The sequence below is a fragment of the Schistocerca serialis genome, chromosome 6 (genome assembly GCF_023864345.2).
Source record: "Schistocerca serialis cubense isolate TAMUIC-IGC-003099 chromosome 6, iqSchSeri2.2, whole genome shotgun sequence".
NCBI lineage: Eukaryota > Metazoa > Arthropoda > Insecta > Orthoptera > Acrididae > Schistocerca > Schistocerca serialis.
This window is the reverse complement of record NC_064643.1, coordinates 719,914,494-719,931,067: the sequence shown is the minus strand read 5'-3', so window position 1 is coordinate 719,931,067 and position 16,574 is coordinate 719,914,494. Positions and strand designations below refer to the sequence as shown.

Sequence of the window (16,574 nt, the reverse complement as noted above, 5' to 3'; positions counted from 1 at the left end):
TTGAGGTATTGAGACTTCCGCTGCTTCAATGATAAGCGATACCAAGATCCCGTAGTCTCCTTCGGAATCCTCAGTTTCGATGATCGATGATAGTGTTTCGTACGGGTTAAAGTTGGCTTGGTTTGTTCCCCATTTCTGGCTGACTGCGTGTTTGGCAGTCTCCCTAGGTGGTGCGTTTATTAATATTTGATTTGTCAAGTTACCCGAACCTGAAGTATTCGGTATCGTTTTTTTTTTTTTTGCAGACTGTGCAGGGGATGCTACGAGGGTATGCTAACGTCGGGATTCGTTTGATCCGCCTGTTCGTGCTGGTGAACCACCACTTAGTTACTATAAGGTTTTCCTAATTTAATACATCCATAAGTACTTTCCCCACTGCGTAAGCATTTCTGCAGCCTCGTAGTGCATGGTAGCCGTTAAAGTCCTCTAGTAGTGGAAGGGTTTTGCCGATGAACTCAATTATTGAAACTTCCTGGCAGATTAAAACTGTGTACCCGACCGAGACTCGAACTCGGGACCTTTGCCTTTCGCGGGCAAGTGCTCTACCAACTGAGCTACCGAAACACGACTCACGCCCGGTAATCACTGGCAGAAGTAAAGCTGTGATTACCGGGCGTGAGTCGTGTTTCGGTAGCTCAGTTGGTAGAACACTTGCCCGCGAAAGGCAAAGGTCCCGAGTTCGAGTCTCGGTCGGGCACACAGTTTTAATCTGCCAGGAAGTTTCATATCAGCGCACACTCCGCTGCAGAGTGAAAATCTCATTCTGGGAACTCAATTATTGTTGTCAACTGGTGTTTGGAAAGTATGTCATTAAGTGCTTTGCATCTTGAGACCAAATGCAGATGAACGTCCTTGATCCGTAGGCGAATACCCACCATTTGCAATTTATCGTGCTGAATGCCAGTACGGGCAACAGAAGAGTGATTCACCGGGACCGCTGCACCGCCTTAGTCAACATCTCTTTTCCCTATTGACACATTAGCCAGGTAGCGCAAACAGTTAGTTCGGTTTGAACCATGTTTCAGTGATGGCAGAAATGTCTATATTATACTTAATACGTTATTAACGAGCTAGTTCACAACATCACTTTGTTGGTTGAGTCTTTGATATTGTGGTGGGTAAGGGCTGCGACCAACTGGAGCAAGAGGATGACAAAATTCTGGTTGGTACAGTTGGTTCAGGAAGACTGTACTTTGGTTGGAGCCTCGATATGTTCCATAGAATTGATGCGTTTCTGATGGTGTACTTAGACATGCTGTATTAGAGGAGCGGAAGGCGGTGTCGGCGGTGAATCCAGTCGAACCACCGTTCTTGATGTCTGCGGTGTTGTCATCATGGCACGGGTTGATTGCTGCAGGTCGCAGTTGGTGGTGACGGTATTTACATTTAACCGGTGTTGAGTCGGAAAGGGGAGGAATCTTGTACCCTGTCGCCTTATGTTTGGGGAAAAATAATTGCCTTCTCATAAAGTTTCTTTACAAACACAAATGCTGCTTCTCTAAAGGTTACGTTATTGAGAGGCAGAGTTTTGTTAATTTCCTCGGGTTTGAGATACATTGGACACGTTCGAGACAGGGTATTTTGATCATCGGTACACTGAATAGCGGTTTATTGATCGGCCCTCCTACAAACATCACTTCTTTGTGGATCTGCGCAGTACACACATCTTGCGTTACTTCTGCATTGTTTCCTGCCATGTCCAAATTGCAAACAATAATAGCAATGTAGTTCTAGGCGCTCAGTCCGGCGCCGCGCGACTGCTACGGTCGCAGGTTCGAATCCTGCCCCGGGCATGGATGTGTGTGATGTCCTCAGGTTAGTTAGGTTTAAGTAGTTCTAAGTTCTAGGGGACTGATGGCCATAGATGTTAAGTCCCATAGTGCTCAGAGCCATTTGAATAGCAATGTAAGATGAAGGGGACATACATGGCCACTGGACGGCGAGCTTCGTGACCATAAGCGTACTGTGGGAGCTGCTGTGATCTATACATCACAACACAAACTTGTGACGGCTTTGTTACCATTTCCCTGTTCAGCTTTATGATTTTACTAGATCGCCTAATGGCACTAACTTCGCAGCAACGCTTCCGTGACGGGGGTTTAAGCCTTATTCAGTAGTGAAGAACACCTGAATATAAGCCTCTTAATTTGCTTTGTCTAAGAGAGATTCTTGAACCGAGGCATTTGTAGTTAATCTTGACACAGTCTCAATTTTCACACAATTTTTTCCTGCCCCCGTAATACTGAATAATGACTCATATACTCGTCTACTAAGTCAGCCTAGCGCCATAAGGCGGACCTGTCTGTCTGTATCTCTTCTTCCAACAAACAGGATGAAAGGTACTTTGTCGGTAGTTGCTTACAAGTTAGAAGAGCATCTTATCCACTGAAAAGCCAAAGAAACTGGTACACTTGCATAATATTGTATAGGGACACCGCGAGCACGCAGAATGCCGCAACACAATATGGCATGGACTCTAATAACGTCTGGAGTAGTGCTTTAGGGAATCGACACCATGAATCCTGCAGGGATGTCCATAAGTCTGTAGGAGTACAAGGGGGTGGAGATCTCTTCTGAACAAAACTTTGCAAGGCAATACTGTTCATGTCTGGGGAGTCCGGTGGCCAGCGGAAGTGTTTGAACTCAGAAGAGTGTTTCTAGAGCCACTCTGTAGCAATTCTGGACGTGTGGGAGGGTCGCATTGACCTGCTGGAATTGCCCAAGTCCGTCGGAATGCACAATGGACATGAGTGAATGCAGATGATCAAACAGGACGCTTACGTACGTATCACCTGTCAGAGTCGTATCTAGACGTATCAGCGATCCCATATGACTCCAACTGCACACGCCCCACACCATTATAGAGCCTCCACCAGCTTGCCTCTGGGTAGCACAGTCAATACAGACAGTGTTGTAAGATCTTTGAGAGACTTCACTGTGCAATCAAAAAGAATAGGAATAGCATGCTCAGTGACAACCGTTTGTTGTTGAATTAATGAAGCACTTTGCCGGTCAGCGGTACGAGCAAGATGACGATGTCAAAACGTCAGTACAGGGCTGCTAAAAATAAAAGAGAGGCAGATTCTTGAGAGGACGGATTTCAAGAACAGGTCGTAAGATGTAGTAAGTGCCTTAATATTGATGGATATTATGTATAGAAGTACATTAAGTTCCACGCTTTCACATAAATATAAAGTAGTTGTAACACTGTATTGGTTTTTTATTTTATTTTACAATGGTACATACTTCAAAAACGCGCCTCGTATTAAAAGCATCTCGCATTGAAGTGCGCCCTAAATTACGTACATATGTAAAATGATATCAGTCTTGGAGGTTTGCTGTCTTTTAAATCTGGCATGCTACTTTCGTTGCTTTTGCAGCACTGTCCTACCATGCTAGATGTGCTGGAACAGGTAAGTTGTTCACGTATTGAAGAAGAGAACAGGATTTCAAGACGTGTGATTATGCACCTGCAGCGGGGCCTCATAAATATGCTATGTGATCAAAAGTATCCGGATACCCCAAAAAACATACGTTTTTCATATTAGGTGCATTGTGCTGCCACCTACTGCCTGGAGCTTCGTATCGGCGACCTCAAAAGTCATTAGAGATCGTGAGAGAGCAGAATGGGGAACTCCACATTACTCACGGACTTCGAACGTGGTCAGATGATTGGGTATCAGATGCGTCAAACGTCTGTACGCGATTTCCACACTCCTAAACATCATAATGACTAAGCAGGGTTGGCTAGAGGACAAATGTAAGGATGTAGAAGCATGTATCACTAGGAGTAAGATAGATACTGCCTACAGGAAAATTAAAGAGACCTTTGGAGAAAGAAGAACAACTTGCATGAATATCAAGAGCTCAGATGGAAACCCAGTTCTAAGCAAAGAAGGGAAAGCAGAAAGGTGGAAAGAGGGTCTATACAAGGCGTGGTTCTTGAGGACAATATTATGCAAATGGAAGAGGAGACAGAAGAAGATGAAAGTTTGACAGAGCACTGAAAGACCTACGTCGAAACAAGGCCACGGGAGTAGACAACATTACACTAGAACTACTGACAGCCTTGGGAGAGCCAGACCTGACAAAAATCTACCATCTGGTGAGCAAGATGTATGAGACAGGTGAAATACCCTCAGACTTCAAGAAGAATAAAATAATTCCAATCCCAAAGAAAGCAGGTGCTGACAGATGTAAAAGTCACCAAACTATCAGTTTAATAAGCCACGGCTGGAACGTACTAACAATAATTCTTTACAGACGAATGGAAAAACTGCTAGAAGCCGACCTCGGGGAAGATCAGTTTGGATTCCGTAGAAATGTTGGAACACGTGAGGCAATACTGACCCTACGACTTATCTTCGAGAATAGATTAAGGAAAGGCAAGCCAATGTTTCTAGCATTTGTAGACTTAGAGAAAACTTTTGACAATGTTGATTGGAATACACTCTTTCACATTCTGAAAGTGGCAGGGGTAGAATTTGTACAGGAACCAGATGGCAGTTATAAGAGACGAGGGGCATGAAAGGGAAGCAGTGGTTGGGAAGGGAGTGAGATAGGGGTGTAGCCTCTCCCCAATGTTATTTAATCTGTATATTCAGCAAGCAGTCAAGGAAACAAAAGAAAAATTCGGAGTAGGAATTAAAATCCATGGAGAAGAAATAAAAACTTTGAGATTCGCCGATGACATTGTAATTCTGTCAGAGACAGCAAAGGACGTGGATGAGCAGCTGAACAGAATGGACAGTGTCCTGAAAGGAGGATATAAGATGAACAGCAACAAAAGCTAAACGAGGATAATGGAATGTAGTCTAATTAAATCGGGTGATGCTGAGGGTATTAGATAAGGAAATGAGACTCTTAAAGTAGTAAATGAGTTTTGCTATTTGGGGAGCAAAATAACTCACGATGGTCGAAGTAGAAAGGATATAAAATGTAGATCGGCAATAGCAAGGAAAGCGTTTCTGAAGAAGAGAGGTTTGTTAGCATCGAGTATAGATTTTAAGTGTCAGGAAGCTGTTTCTGAAAGAATTTGTATTGAGTGTAGCCATGTATGGAAGTGTAGTTTGGACAAGAAGAGAATAGAAGCTTTCGAGATGTGGTGCTACAGAAGAATGCTGAAGATTAGGTGGGTAGACCACATAACTAATGATGAGGTATTGAATAAAATTGGGGAGAAGAGAAGTTTGTGGCACAACTTGACTATAAGAAGGGATCGGTTGGTAAGACATGTTCTGAGGCATCAAGGGATCACCAATTTAGTACTGGAGGGCAGCGTTGAGGTTAAAAATCGTAGAGGGAGACCAAGGGATGAATACACTAAGCAGATTCAGAAGGATGTAGGTTGCAGTAGGTACTGGGAGATGAAGAAACTTGCACAGGATACAGTAGCATGGAGAGCTGCATCAAACCAGTTTCTGGATTGAAGACCATAACAACAAACATTACTAGGTCCACTGTTTCCGATGTGATAGTGAAGTGCAAACGTGAAGGAACACGTACAGCACAAAAGCGTACAGGCGACCGCCGACAGTTGAAGAGGGTCGTAATGCATAACAGGCAGACATATATCCAGACTATCACACAGGAATTACAAACTGCATGACGATCCACTGCAATTACTATGAGAATTAGGCGGGAGGTGAGAAAACGTGGGTTTCAAGGTCGAGCGGCTGTTCATAAGAAACACATCACGTCGGTAAATGCCAAACGACGCCTCGCGTGGTGTAAGGAGGGCAAACATTGGGCGACTGAACTATGGAAAAACGTTGTGTGGATTGTCGAATCACGGTAGAGAATGTGGCGACCCGATGGCAGGGTGCGGGTACGGGAGGCAATTCCCGGTGAACGTCATCTGCCAGCGTGTGTAGTGCCAACAGTGAAATTCGGAGGCGCTAGTGTTACGTTGTGGTCGTGTTTTTCATGTTGTTTTGCGTAGCACTATCACAGCACAGGCCTCCATTGATGTTTTAAGCATCTTCTTGCTTCCCACTGTTGAAGAGCGATTCGGGAATGGCGACTGCATCTTTCAACTCGATCGAGCACCTGTTCATAATCCACGGCCTGTGGCGGAGTGGTTACACGCCAATAACATCCCTGTAATGGACTTTCCTGCACAGAGTTCTGACCTGAGTCTTATAGAACACCTTTGGGATGTTTTGGAACGCCGACTTCGTGCGAGGCCTCACCGACCGACATCGATACCTCACCACAATGAAGCGCTTCGTGAAGAATTGGCTGCCATTCACCAAGAAACCTTTCAGTACGTGATTGAACGTATGCCTGCTGTCAGCAAGGCTAAGGGTGGGCCATAACCATATTAAATTCCAGAATTACCGATGGATCGTGCCACGAGCTTTTAAGTCATTTTCAGCCAAGTGCCCGGATACTTTTGATCGCATGTAATACCTCTATTCTAGCGAGCAGTCGCAGCGACGATACTTGACCCAGATGCGAGGCGCTGTGGAGCTCGCCCGCTGCTGTGGCTACCAGCGGCGCGATGTACTGTGCGCGGCACTTTACAGCCCGGCGCTGCAGCTAATCGTAGGATACGGCACGGGGTGGATGAAGCAGCGGCGAGCCCTGGCGCAGAGCGGCCGTCCATCGGCGGGCGCCATTAGTCACGCGTGCGCTGGTCGGCAACATTCATAATCACCATTCGTCAGCGGGTGGCGGCGGCCAATGACAGCGGTCGCTCAGCCGCTGGATCACCGGTGATTTAGCTGCCAACGCAGCTGCGACTGCGGCCGCCATTTTGCCGATGCCGGACGCCGCCACATGGGACCTGGCCTCTGCCGTAGCCTGACAAGAGGTTGGTTCACTGCTCTCGATAAATGTCTCTCTGTTTCCTTCGCGCGTCAGACTATTTAGAATATTCAAACATTCAGCTACTCACTGAGCTGTCATCGTCATCGGTTAACTAACGTACTAAGATAAAGTCTTAAAACGCAGACAAATGTAACGCATTTAAATAACGCTAGTAAAACACTGTTCATTTCGCACAACACTTCTACCTTTTTCCCCTTTTCTAAAAGACCTTGCTCTCAGACAATACATTCAACTATACCTTGGGGGTCAGGAATGTGGGGCAGCGGCTGGTCGATGAAATGCAATTATACTGAACCAACAGCCATTACCTTCACATTGTTTTATTAGGCAACCAGTTTCTACCTTCTCATCACATCATCTTTAAACCCATAAATTTACAAGACAGCAAATAAACACAGAGGTGGACGTCACACATCACATACCTTCTCATAAATGAAACAAGTGATACATATTAAAACACACTGAAGCGCCGAAGAAACTGGTGTAGGCATGCGTATTCAATTACAGAGATTGTAAACAGGCAGAATACGGGGCTGAGGTTGGCAACGCCTAAATAAGACAACGAATGTCTGGCGCAGTTGTTAGGTCGCTTACTGCAGCTACCACGGCAGGTTATCAAGATTTAAGTGAGTTTGAACGGGGTGTTATAGCCAGAGCACGAGCCATGGGTCACAGCATCTCTGAGGTAGCGTTGTACCGTGAATATCAGGAATTCGGTAAAGCATCAAATCTCGGACATCGCTGTGGCCGGAAAAAGATTCTACAAGAACGGGAGCGACGACCACTGAAGAGAATCGTTCATATTGCCAGAAGTGCAACCCTTCCGCGAATTGCTGCAGATTTCAATGCTGGGCCAATAATAAGTGTCAGCGTGCGAAGAATTCAACGAAATATCATCGATATTCGCTTTCGGAGCTCAACACCCACTGGTGTACCCTTGATGATTGCATGACACAAAGCTTCACGCCTCGTCTGAGTTCGACAACACCTACATTGGACTTTTGATGACTGGAAACTTGTTGCCTTGTCGGACGAGTCTTGATCCAAAGATTATCGAGGGGATGGATATCTACAAGTATGGAGACAACCAGATTAATCTATGGACTCTGCATGCCAGCAGGTGTCTCTTCAAGCTGATGGAGAGTCTGTAATGGTGTGGATCCTGTGCGGTTGGAGTGGTATGGGACCCCTTATACATGTAGATATGACTGACAGGTGACACGTACGTAAGCATCGTGTCTGATCATCTGTATCCTTTCATGTCCATTGTGCATTCCCATGGGCTTGGGCAATTCCAGCAGGACAATGCGACATTCCACACGTCCCGAACTGCTACAGAGTGGCTCCGGGAACAATGTTCTGAATTTAAACACTTCCGCTGGCCACCAGACACCCCAGCCTTGAGCATTATGGAGGATATATGGAATGCCTTGCAACGTGCTGCTCCGAAGAGATCTCCACCCCCTCGTACTCTTACGGGTTTATGGTCAATCCTGAGGATTCATGGTGTGAATTCCCTCCAGCACTACTCAGGACATTAGCCGAGTCCATGCCACTTCGTGTTGCGGCTCTTCTGCGTGATCGCGGAGGCCGTACACGACATTAGGCAGGTGTACCAGTTTCTTTGGCTCTTCAGTGTATTTAAGTAAAAGAAACAATTAATGATGTAAACTGTTCAGGTTGTATTGAAAAATGTAGTATGAATGTGCAACATGATGTGAATGCATAATCCAATGACATTTGTCAGTTAACAGAAAATGGCCTGAAGATGACATGATTGGAACGTTGAAACTGATTGCCTAATAAAACAATATCAAAATAAGCGCTGCTTCGACAGTAATATTCCATTTTTACTCTGAAACCTCTAAATCACCTTACCCTCTTCCCGTGCTGAAAATCTCACTCATTGTGCAGCGATGAGGACGCAGTGTTTCAGGCAAGCGAATGCGAAGCTCCTGTCTACCTCCACATGAGTACTATAGAGTTCACACTCAAGTGGCTGGCAGAGAGTTAATGGAAACACCTTCAAACCATTTTTCTACCGTCCCACTCACGAATAGCTGGCGCGAAAAACCCCATTTAAATCTCTTCATGTGACTTGATTGCTGACTTTTTATTACCATGGTCATGTCTCTATATGCATTTGGGCATCAGCACAATATTTGTGCATTCGGACGAGAAAATGGCGATTTAAATATCGTAAAAAGATATCTCGGCATAATGATTGCCACCCCAACTCGCGTATCACTTCCACGACACACTCTCCACTATTTCGTGACATTACAAATCGAACCGCCCGTCTTTGAACTTTCTCGGTGTCTACCGTCGGTCCTGCCAGGTGAGGTTCCCAGAAGAGGTCTGACAGGTATACTGAAGGCAGCCTCTTCACTATTCCTGCTGAATTTTCTGAGTGTTCTGTCAATAAACTGCAGCCATTGTTTCTCTTTTTGCTAAGTGATCGTTCCAATTTAAGTTATTCGTAATTCCCTAAATATCTAGTTGAATTCACAACCTTAAAATTTGTACTTTTTATCGTTCGTGGAATTTACGAATTCCTTTTAGTACTCATGTGGATGACTTAACACTTTCCATTATTTAGGCACAACTGCCAGTTTTCGCACGATACAGATATCGTGCCTAACTCATTTTGCAATTGGGTTTGATCATCTGACGACTTTAAACGACGGTAAATGAGAATATCACCCCAAACAGTCTAAATGGTTTACCTTGAGGTTTGCCAGATGTAGCGTATGTTTTTCTCGATGATTTTCTGTCGGTTACTACGAGCCGTGATCTTTCTGACAGTAAATCATGCATCCACTCGCTCAATTAAAACTATAATTCAAGGGCAAGCAATTTCATTAGAGGTCGCTTTTGAGGAACAGTATCAAATACGTTCTCGAAATTTAAAAATATGGAATCAGTTTAAGATCATCTGTCGACGGCACTCATTACTTCGTCCGAACAAAGAGCTATTGTATTTCACAACAACGATATTTTCTGAATCTGTGCTCACTATATGTCAACAGATCGTTTTCTTCGATGTAGTTCATAATTTTAGAACCAAATTTCGAGCCAGAGTTTCGTCGTGGAAATACTGAAAACATCTCGCACTGAAGTTCACTCTAATTTCGAGATTATCTAAAAACTCGCCAATCCTTTATATTTTGCGTTCTTCTAAATTTGGCATGCTTTCCTCGTTGTTTCTGCAACAACGTTCTGAGGTGTTTAGTGTACGATGGGGGTCAGTTCCAACTCTTATTAATGTATTTACTGTTAATCTCTCAATTGCTGCCGATAGTATCGCTTTGGATTTAAGTCACATCTAGTCTACATTTACATAGTAATCTCGGAAGTAGTGGAACTGTCTCTTAGTAAAATGTGTCAAGCGAATTTTTATATGCTTTTTTATTTAAATACTTTCTGCGTATACTGTAGGGTGATTTGGATGTTATTATGTCCAGTCACGCTATATAGACATCGCAGACAATAATTCCTTTATTACTGATGATGCCCCCTATTTTACTACGAATATTTGTTTCTAAGAGGTCATTATGTTTTCGGAACAATTTACAATTGGAGTGGGCTTCTGAACTAATTGTTCAAAATAATTCTTGGAGAAAGCATTTAGTACAGTTTCGTACGAGGTGTTACAGCTGCCACCGGTTTTGAGTAGATTTAAGTCACTACCAACTACAGTTGTATAAGTGGGGTACCTTCTCATTCTCGGGTACCTATTTGAAATGATACTCAAGTTTTCTCTGAACCTTTCAGCAACTGTATCATATGCGTCATGGGATCCGTAAAAGGACCCAATTATTAATTTAGTCCCGTTGACAATTATAACATCGACGGGAACTATTTCATTTTCGCTTCGAGGTAAAGAAGTTTTAACAGCAAGAGAGGCGCCAACACCACCAATTGTGTTTAATCTTTCCTTCCTGAACACCGGTAGATCCTTTGTAAAATTTTAGGATGAACTTATCTCTGACCTTAGACAGATTTCATTGTCTATAAATATCTCAGCTTCAGTGCTTTGCATTATCGGTTGGAGCTCTGGCTCTTTCTCAACACAGCTACAACAATTTACTACTGTAATATGTATAGATCATAAGTCTACTCTCGTCCTGTGTTTGATAAGCACGTTTTATGATTGACGTCCTTTCTGCAGTTTTCCGTGATCCTCTAAAGTAAAAAGAAGCCCCCGAGTCCATTCCACACAGCCGCCTCCTGTGTAAAATGGACCTATGAGCTACCAAGCAGAACCTACAACCCCAATACCCTATGACCCATATCGAGGAATCAACCACCTACACGGTTGAAGAACAGTCTGGTCCTTTGGTGAAGACGCTCCACTCAGCTCTGTACTAAATATCTGCAATCGATCCTGTCGTCGATGCTACAGATGGCGATCTCTGGCTTCATCTCGCACCATTCAGACAGCCACTCGAAACCAGTGGAAATCTCTTCGAATCCAAAGCAGCACGCATCGTTACTACTGAGGTCAGCTATCACCTGCAGTTGGCTACACTCTGTGTTCTTCATGACATCTGGAAGTACCAGCTCTATATCTGGGATTACTCCTCCCAGTTTTGAAGCAGAGTGCACGCTAGATGTCCTACTCTTCTTGACAACCATAACTCGAAGGTGCTCCCAGCTACCAGTAATCCCACCCTCTGTAAATTTCCAGAGCCTGCATACTGGGAGGCTTCCTCTGAAACAGCGCAAGCGACTGTTTCTCACTCAGGATCTTTATAAGCCACAGATAGCGCCCGAAAACAATTTTTCAGGCAAACCGGTGGCGGGGAGGGGGGGGGGGGGGCTTTTGATCTCCTTCCCTGAAAGTCTTTCGCTGCCTGCTACACCTTGGCAAAACTTTCCACGAGACCACGGGCGAGGGGAAAAGGCAGTCCGAGCAGTAACCAGCGCGGCAGTAATGGATGGAGTGGGGGAAACTTGGGACGTCCTTGGATCCTCATATCCGGCCCCAAACAGTGATGCTTATTGGCAACAGCCTCGAGAGATATGGCTGAAGCCAGCACTGCCTGGAGATGTGAGTGAAGGATCACCAGCTTAGGTCATACCGAAACACACTAACCACTGTCCCTAACCATACAAAAGACTTAAGAACTCTTCACTAGTCGGTTGTTAAAACGCAAGACCTTACGTAGTAAATATATATAACCGCAAGGGATTTAAGATTTTAGATTGAAAAGGACACAAGTATATTAAAATAAGTCGCTTCTAGCTGGAAGCTAGTAAAGTAATACTGGAACGAGCACTGCGCCCTCCTATGCTGCTGCAGGGACGGCAGCTTGCGGGTAACTCATGTCAGCGATCAGTGCGTACAGTGTTACATTACAAAATAATGTTTGTGTACTGTGTGTGGTTATTACACTGTCTCACAACCTTAAGCTGCATGCTGTTATTTTACTAAATTTTGACTGCGATCATTTCACTAATGGTTTAAGTAATTGAAATCGAAGTTATTTGCTCGTCTTTGAGACTGTCTTTAACACCTAGTTAGACAGCCCACAATTAACGGAAATATTTTAGACCTCTTAGGTACAAAAAGGCATGACCTTATCTATGCTGTCCGTATAAAGATGGGGCCTAATGATCATGATATCATAGTGACAATGGTTACTAAAGTTAATAAATCCATCAAGAAAGCTAGACGAGTATTTTTGCTAGAAAGACCAAATAAACAGTTGTTAACCTCCCACTTAAACAATAAATGGTACTCATTTAGTTCCAATAAGACGAACGTAGACGATTTATAGGCAAAATTTAAACTGATTGTAAAGTGCGCCGATTAAGTGGATTAAGGATGGAACCCCCCCTCCCCCCCCCCCCCCCCCCCCCCGCTCCTCGTCCTCATCACCGCTCCCCCCTCTCCCCTTGGTTTAATAACGAAATTCGGAAAATAATGATGAAGCAGGCTATTGCACTCCCAGTTTAAAAAGTGCTCTCAAATGGCGACAAGCAACGTTAGATAAAATTTTTGCGTCTGTAAAAAGATCGATATACGAAGTATACAATAACTTCCGCCGTCATGCCTTAACAAAAGATCTGGATCCGGCAGGGAACCCGAGAAAATTCTGGAACTACGTAAAATCGCTAAGCGGCCCTTCCTTCCAGTCACTCATTGACCAGAATGGTGTGGCAACACAAGACAGCCAAAGGGAACCTGAAGTTCCAAATTTTGCTTTTAACAAATCGTCATCGCCGGAGAATGATACAAACGTACTGTCGTTCGACGCCGGCCGGAGTAGCGGAGCGGTTCTAGGGGCTGCAGTTTGGAACCGCGTGACCGCTACGGTCGCAGGTTCGAATCCTGCCTCGGGCATGGATGTGTGTGATGTCCTTAGGTTAGTTAGGTTTAAGTAGTTCTAAGTTCTAGGGGACTGATGACCACAGCAGTTTAGTCCCATAGTGCTCAGAGCCATTTTGTCGTTTGACGATCGTACAGTCTTCCGAATAGACAACATAGTAATAAGCACCCCTGACATAGAAAAACAACTGAAAGAGTTGAAAACACGTAAGCCACCAGGGACAGATGGAATCCCAGTTCGCTTTAAAGTGAGTGCTCTACAGCAATGGTCCGTCACTTAGCTTGCGTTTATCGTGCATCTCTCCTCCAGTGACTGAAAAAAAAAGAACTGGTTACTGTATATAATAAGGGCAAAACAACGGTCCCGCAGAATTACAGGCCAGAATCCGTAACATCGGTTTGCTCCATAATTCTTGTACATATTCTCAGTTCGAATACAACAAAATACCATGAGGTGGAAAAGTTTCTGTCCACAAATCAGCACGAATTTAAAAAGCGTCGCCCGTTAGAAGCTCTCCTTGGCCTTTCCTCACATCATAGCCTGCAAACCGCGGATAAAGTGCAACAGACAGACGCCATATTCCTAGATTTACGGAGAGCTTTTAGCACGATGCCCCGTTGCGGACTGTTAACGAAGGTACGAGCATAAGAGATAGGTTCCCAGATATGTGAGTAACAGAACCGAACACACTGTACTCGATGGTGAGTGTTCTGAAGAGACGAGGGTATCATTAGGAATGCCCTAGGAAACGACAGAACCACTCTTGTTCTCTGTACATGGTGTCCCAGCTATCTTGTCCACCCAAAATATCTCTGGAACAATAACAGCTATTGGAAAACGACTTTCACCGGTATCAATGTAGAGCTGGGGCCCATGAATGTACATATTTGGAAACAATCTAAAACGAAAGCATATGTGTTTTTTAACACAAACTTATGTTTTTTTAAATGGACCTCCTATATTTTTTCTGCAGCAATCCATAGCATGACAAAGCACATACACAATGGCGTTGAATGCATCACAATATTCCCATTACACCCCGAGATATTAAGACGCGAAGTTGATGCTTGAAACACCCGACATGCGCTGCTAGCGCACGTCCTGAGGCTCAGACGTGAACCCCATGCTGCCCGTAATCGCGATGTGATTGACATGCGTAATCACACTTCCATACTTATCAAGAGGTCCGAAACGAATAATACGGTCTGCTGCCATCCTGTATTAACGTCGTACATTCCAGCAGGTATTTGTCCCATAGGCAAGGGGTGATGCGGTTCTGTAACATATCTGTGTACCGCAACGTTAGTCATAAAGTTATTTTGCGTATCGTTAATCCATTACTTTGTGACTAACGTTGCGGTACACAGATATGTTACAGAACCGCATCACCCCTTGCCTATGGGATAAATACCTGCTGGAATGTACGACGTTAATGCAGGATGGCAGCGACCGTATTATTCGTTTCGGACCTCTTGATAAGTATGGAAGTGTGATTACGCATGTCAATCACATCGCGACTACGGGCAGCATGGGGCTCACGCCTGAGCCTCAGGACGTGCGCTAGCAGCGTATGTCGGGTGTTTTAAGTGTCAACTTCGCGTCTTAATATCTCGGGATGTAATGGGAATATTGCGATGCAATCAACACCATTGTGTATGTGCTTTGTCACGCTATGGATTGCTGCAGAAAAAATATAGGAGGTCTATTTAAAAAACATTAGTTTGTGTTAAAAAACACATATGCTTTCGTTTTAGAATGTTTCCAAATATGTACATTCATGGGCACCAGCCCTACATTGATATCGGTGAAAGTATATTTCCAATAGCTGTTATTGTTCCAGAGATATTTTGGGTGGACAAGATAGCTGGGACACCCTGTATATAACAGGCTGTTAAATGAAAAAGTAAGCCAGCCGCGGTGGCCGTGCGGTTCTAGGCGCTGAAGTCCGGAACCGCGGGACTGCTACGGTCACAGGTTCGAATCCTGCCTCGGGCATGGAAGTGTGTGATGTCCTTAGGTTAGTTAGGTTTAAGTACTTCTAAGTTCTAGGGGACTGATGACCTAAGATGTTAAGTCCCATAGTGCTCAGAGCCATTTGAACCATTTTTCAAAAAAGTAAGTAAACTGTTTATTATTTCAAAAGTAATCGCCAAGACTGTTAATATATTTATTTCACTGTGAGACAAGACCGCCAGTTTCCTTCCTGGATAAAAGTTTGCAGTTGCCTACGGATCCATGATTGTACCCAGTTTTGCACCTCCTTGTGCGAAGCAAGAGACCAATAGGCGGTCACGAATCACTTTCCTGAGGGCTCCAAAAAATGGGAAAGATCAGATTATAGGGAGGTCGTGCCAAGGCTGTCCAGTGACATTTCTGCAGCATACTCGAAACAACTTCAGCAATATGTTTGCCTGCTCACGTTGTTGAAGCTTTCGCCAAATCTACAAATGCTATGAACGTAAGATTCCCTTTCATTAATGTTTCGCCTACGAGAAGTCTTACGGTCATTATTTCCTCACATGGTCATGAATATCTGCGGGGTCCAAGCTGATCATCCTATATGTTGGCTCCTAAAGTTTTTCCACTGTTCCTTAAACAATTCGTTTTCGCATTTTATAAGTTATTAAACTAATCGTTCACGAATAATCACACCTGTCAGAAACTGCTTTGTACGGAGATTTAAACACTATTCCTTCCGAATACGAGTCCTACACAGTTAGCTGATAGTAGCTTTGAGGACAAAATATCTAGTAGCTTTCACGATCAGACCATTAGCTGTGAAAGGCCAGATTTACGTCCAGTCAGAAATCACTCGAGAAAACTTTCTTAATCGTATTCTCCTTTCAAGAAGGATTTGTGTTGTACATCACAGCCACCGCCCGGGATAGTTTCTGCCGTAAACCTCTATAGCTGTATTATCTTTCTCTGTGGGATGGTACCCTCCCCATGGAAGTTATTCCATGATGTATTAATATATGTCCTATCAACCTGTCCTTAAGTATTCTCCATTTACTGCTTTCCTCGCTGACTGTGCCAAGAGCCTCCTCATTTCTTAACGTACCAGTCCACTTAATTTTCAACCTCTCGAATACTTCGATTCCCTTGTCTTCCCACTGTCCATGACTCATTATTATATAATTCTGTGCTCCAAACGTACATTCTGAGAAATTTCTGCCTCAAATTAAGGCCGGAGTTTGGTAGCAGTAGACTTGTCTTAGCCAGGAATGTCCTCTTCGCCTGTGCTGGTCAGCTTTTTTATGTCATCCTCCCTCCTTTTATTATAGGTCGTTTTGTTTCCTGGGTAGCACAATTCCTTAATCCTGGGTAGCAAAATTCCTTAACTTCGTCTACTTCGTGAGCCCCATTTACGATGTTAAGCTCGTGGCTGTTCTCATTTCTGCTGCTTCC

At 44.2% G+C, this 16,574-nt stretch overlaps 1 non-coding gene across 1 annotated transcript; it reads right to left on the bottom strand.

The window, feature by feature from the left end:
• Positions 1-489: 489 nt before the first annotated feature.
• Trnas-cga (transfer RNA serine (anticodon CGA)) lies at positions 490-564 on the bottom strand. The gene has a single exon. It is a non-coding gene; the product is annotated as a tRNA-Ser (tRNA).
• Between the last annotated feature and the right edge of the window lie 16,010 nt (positions 565-16,574).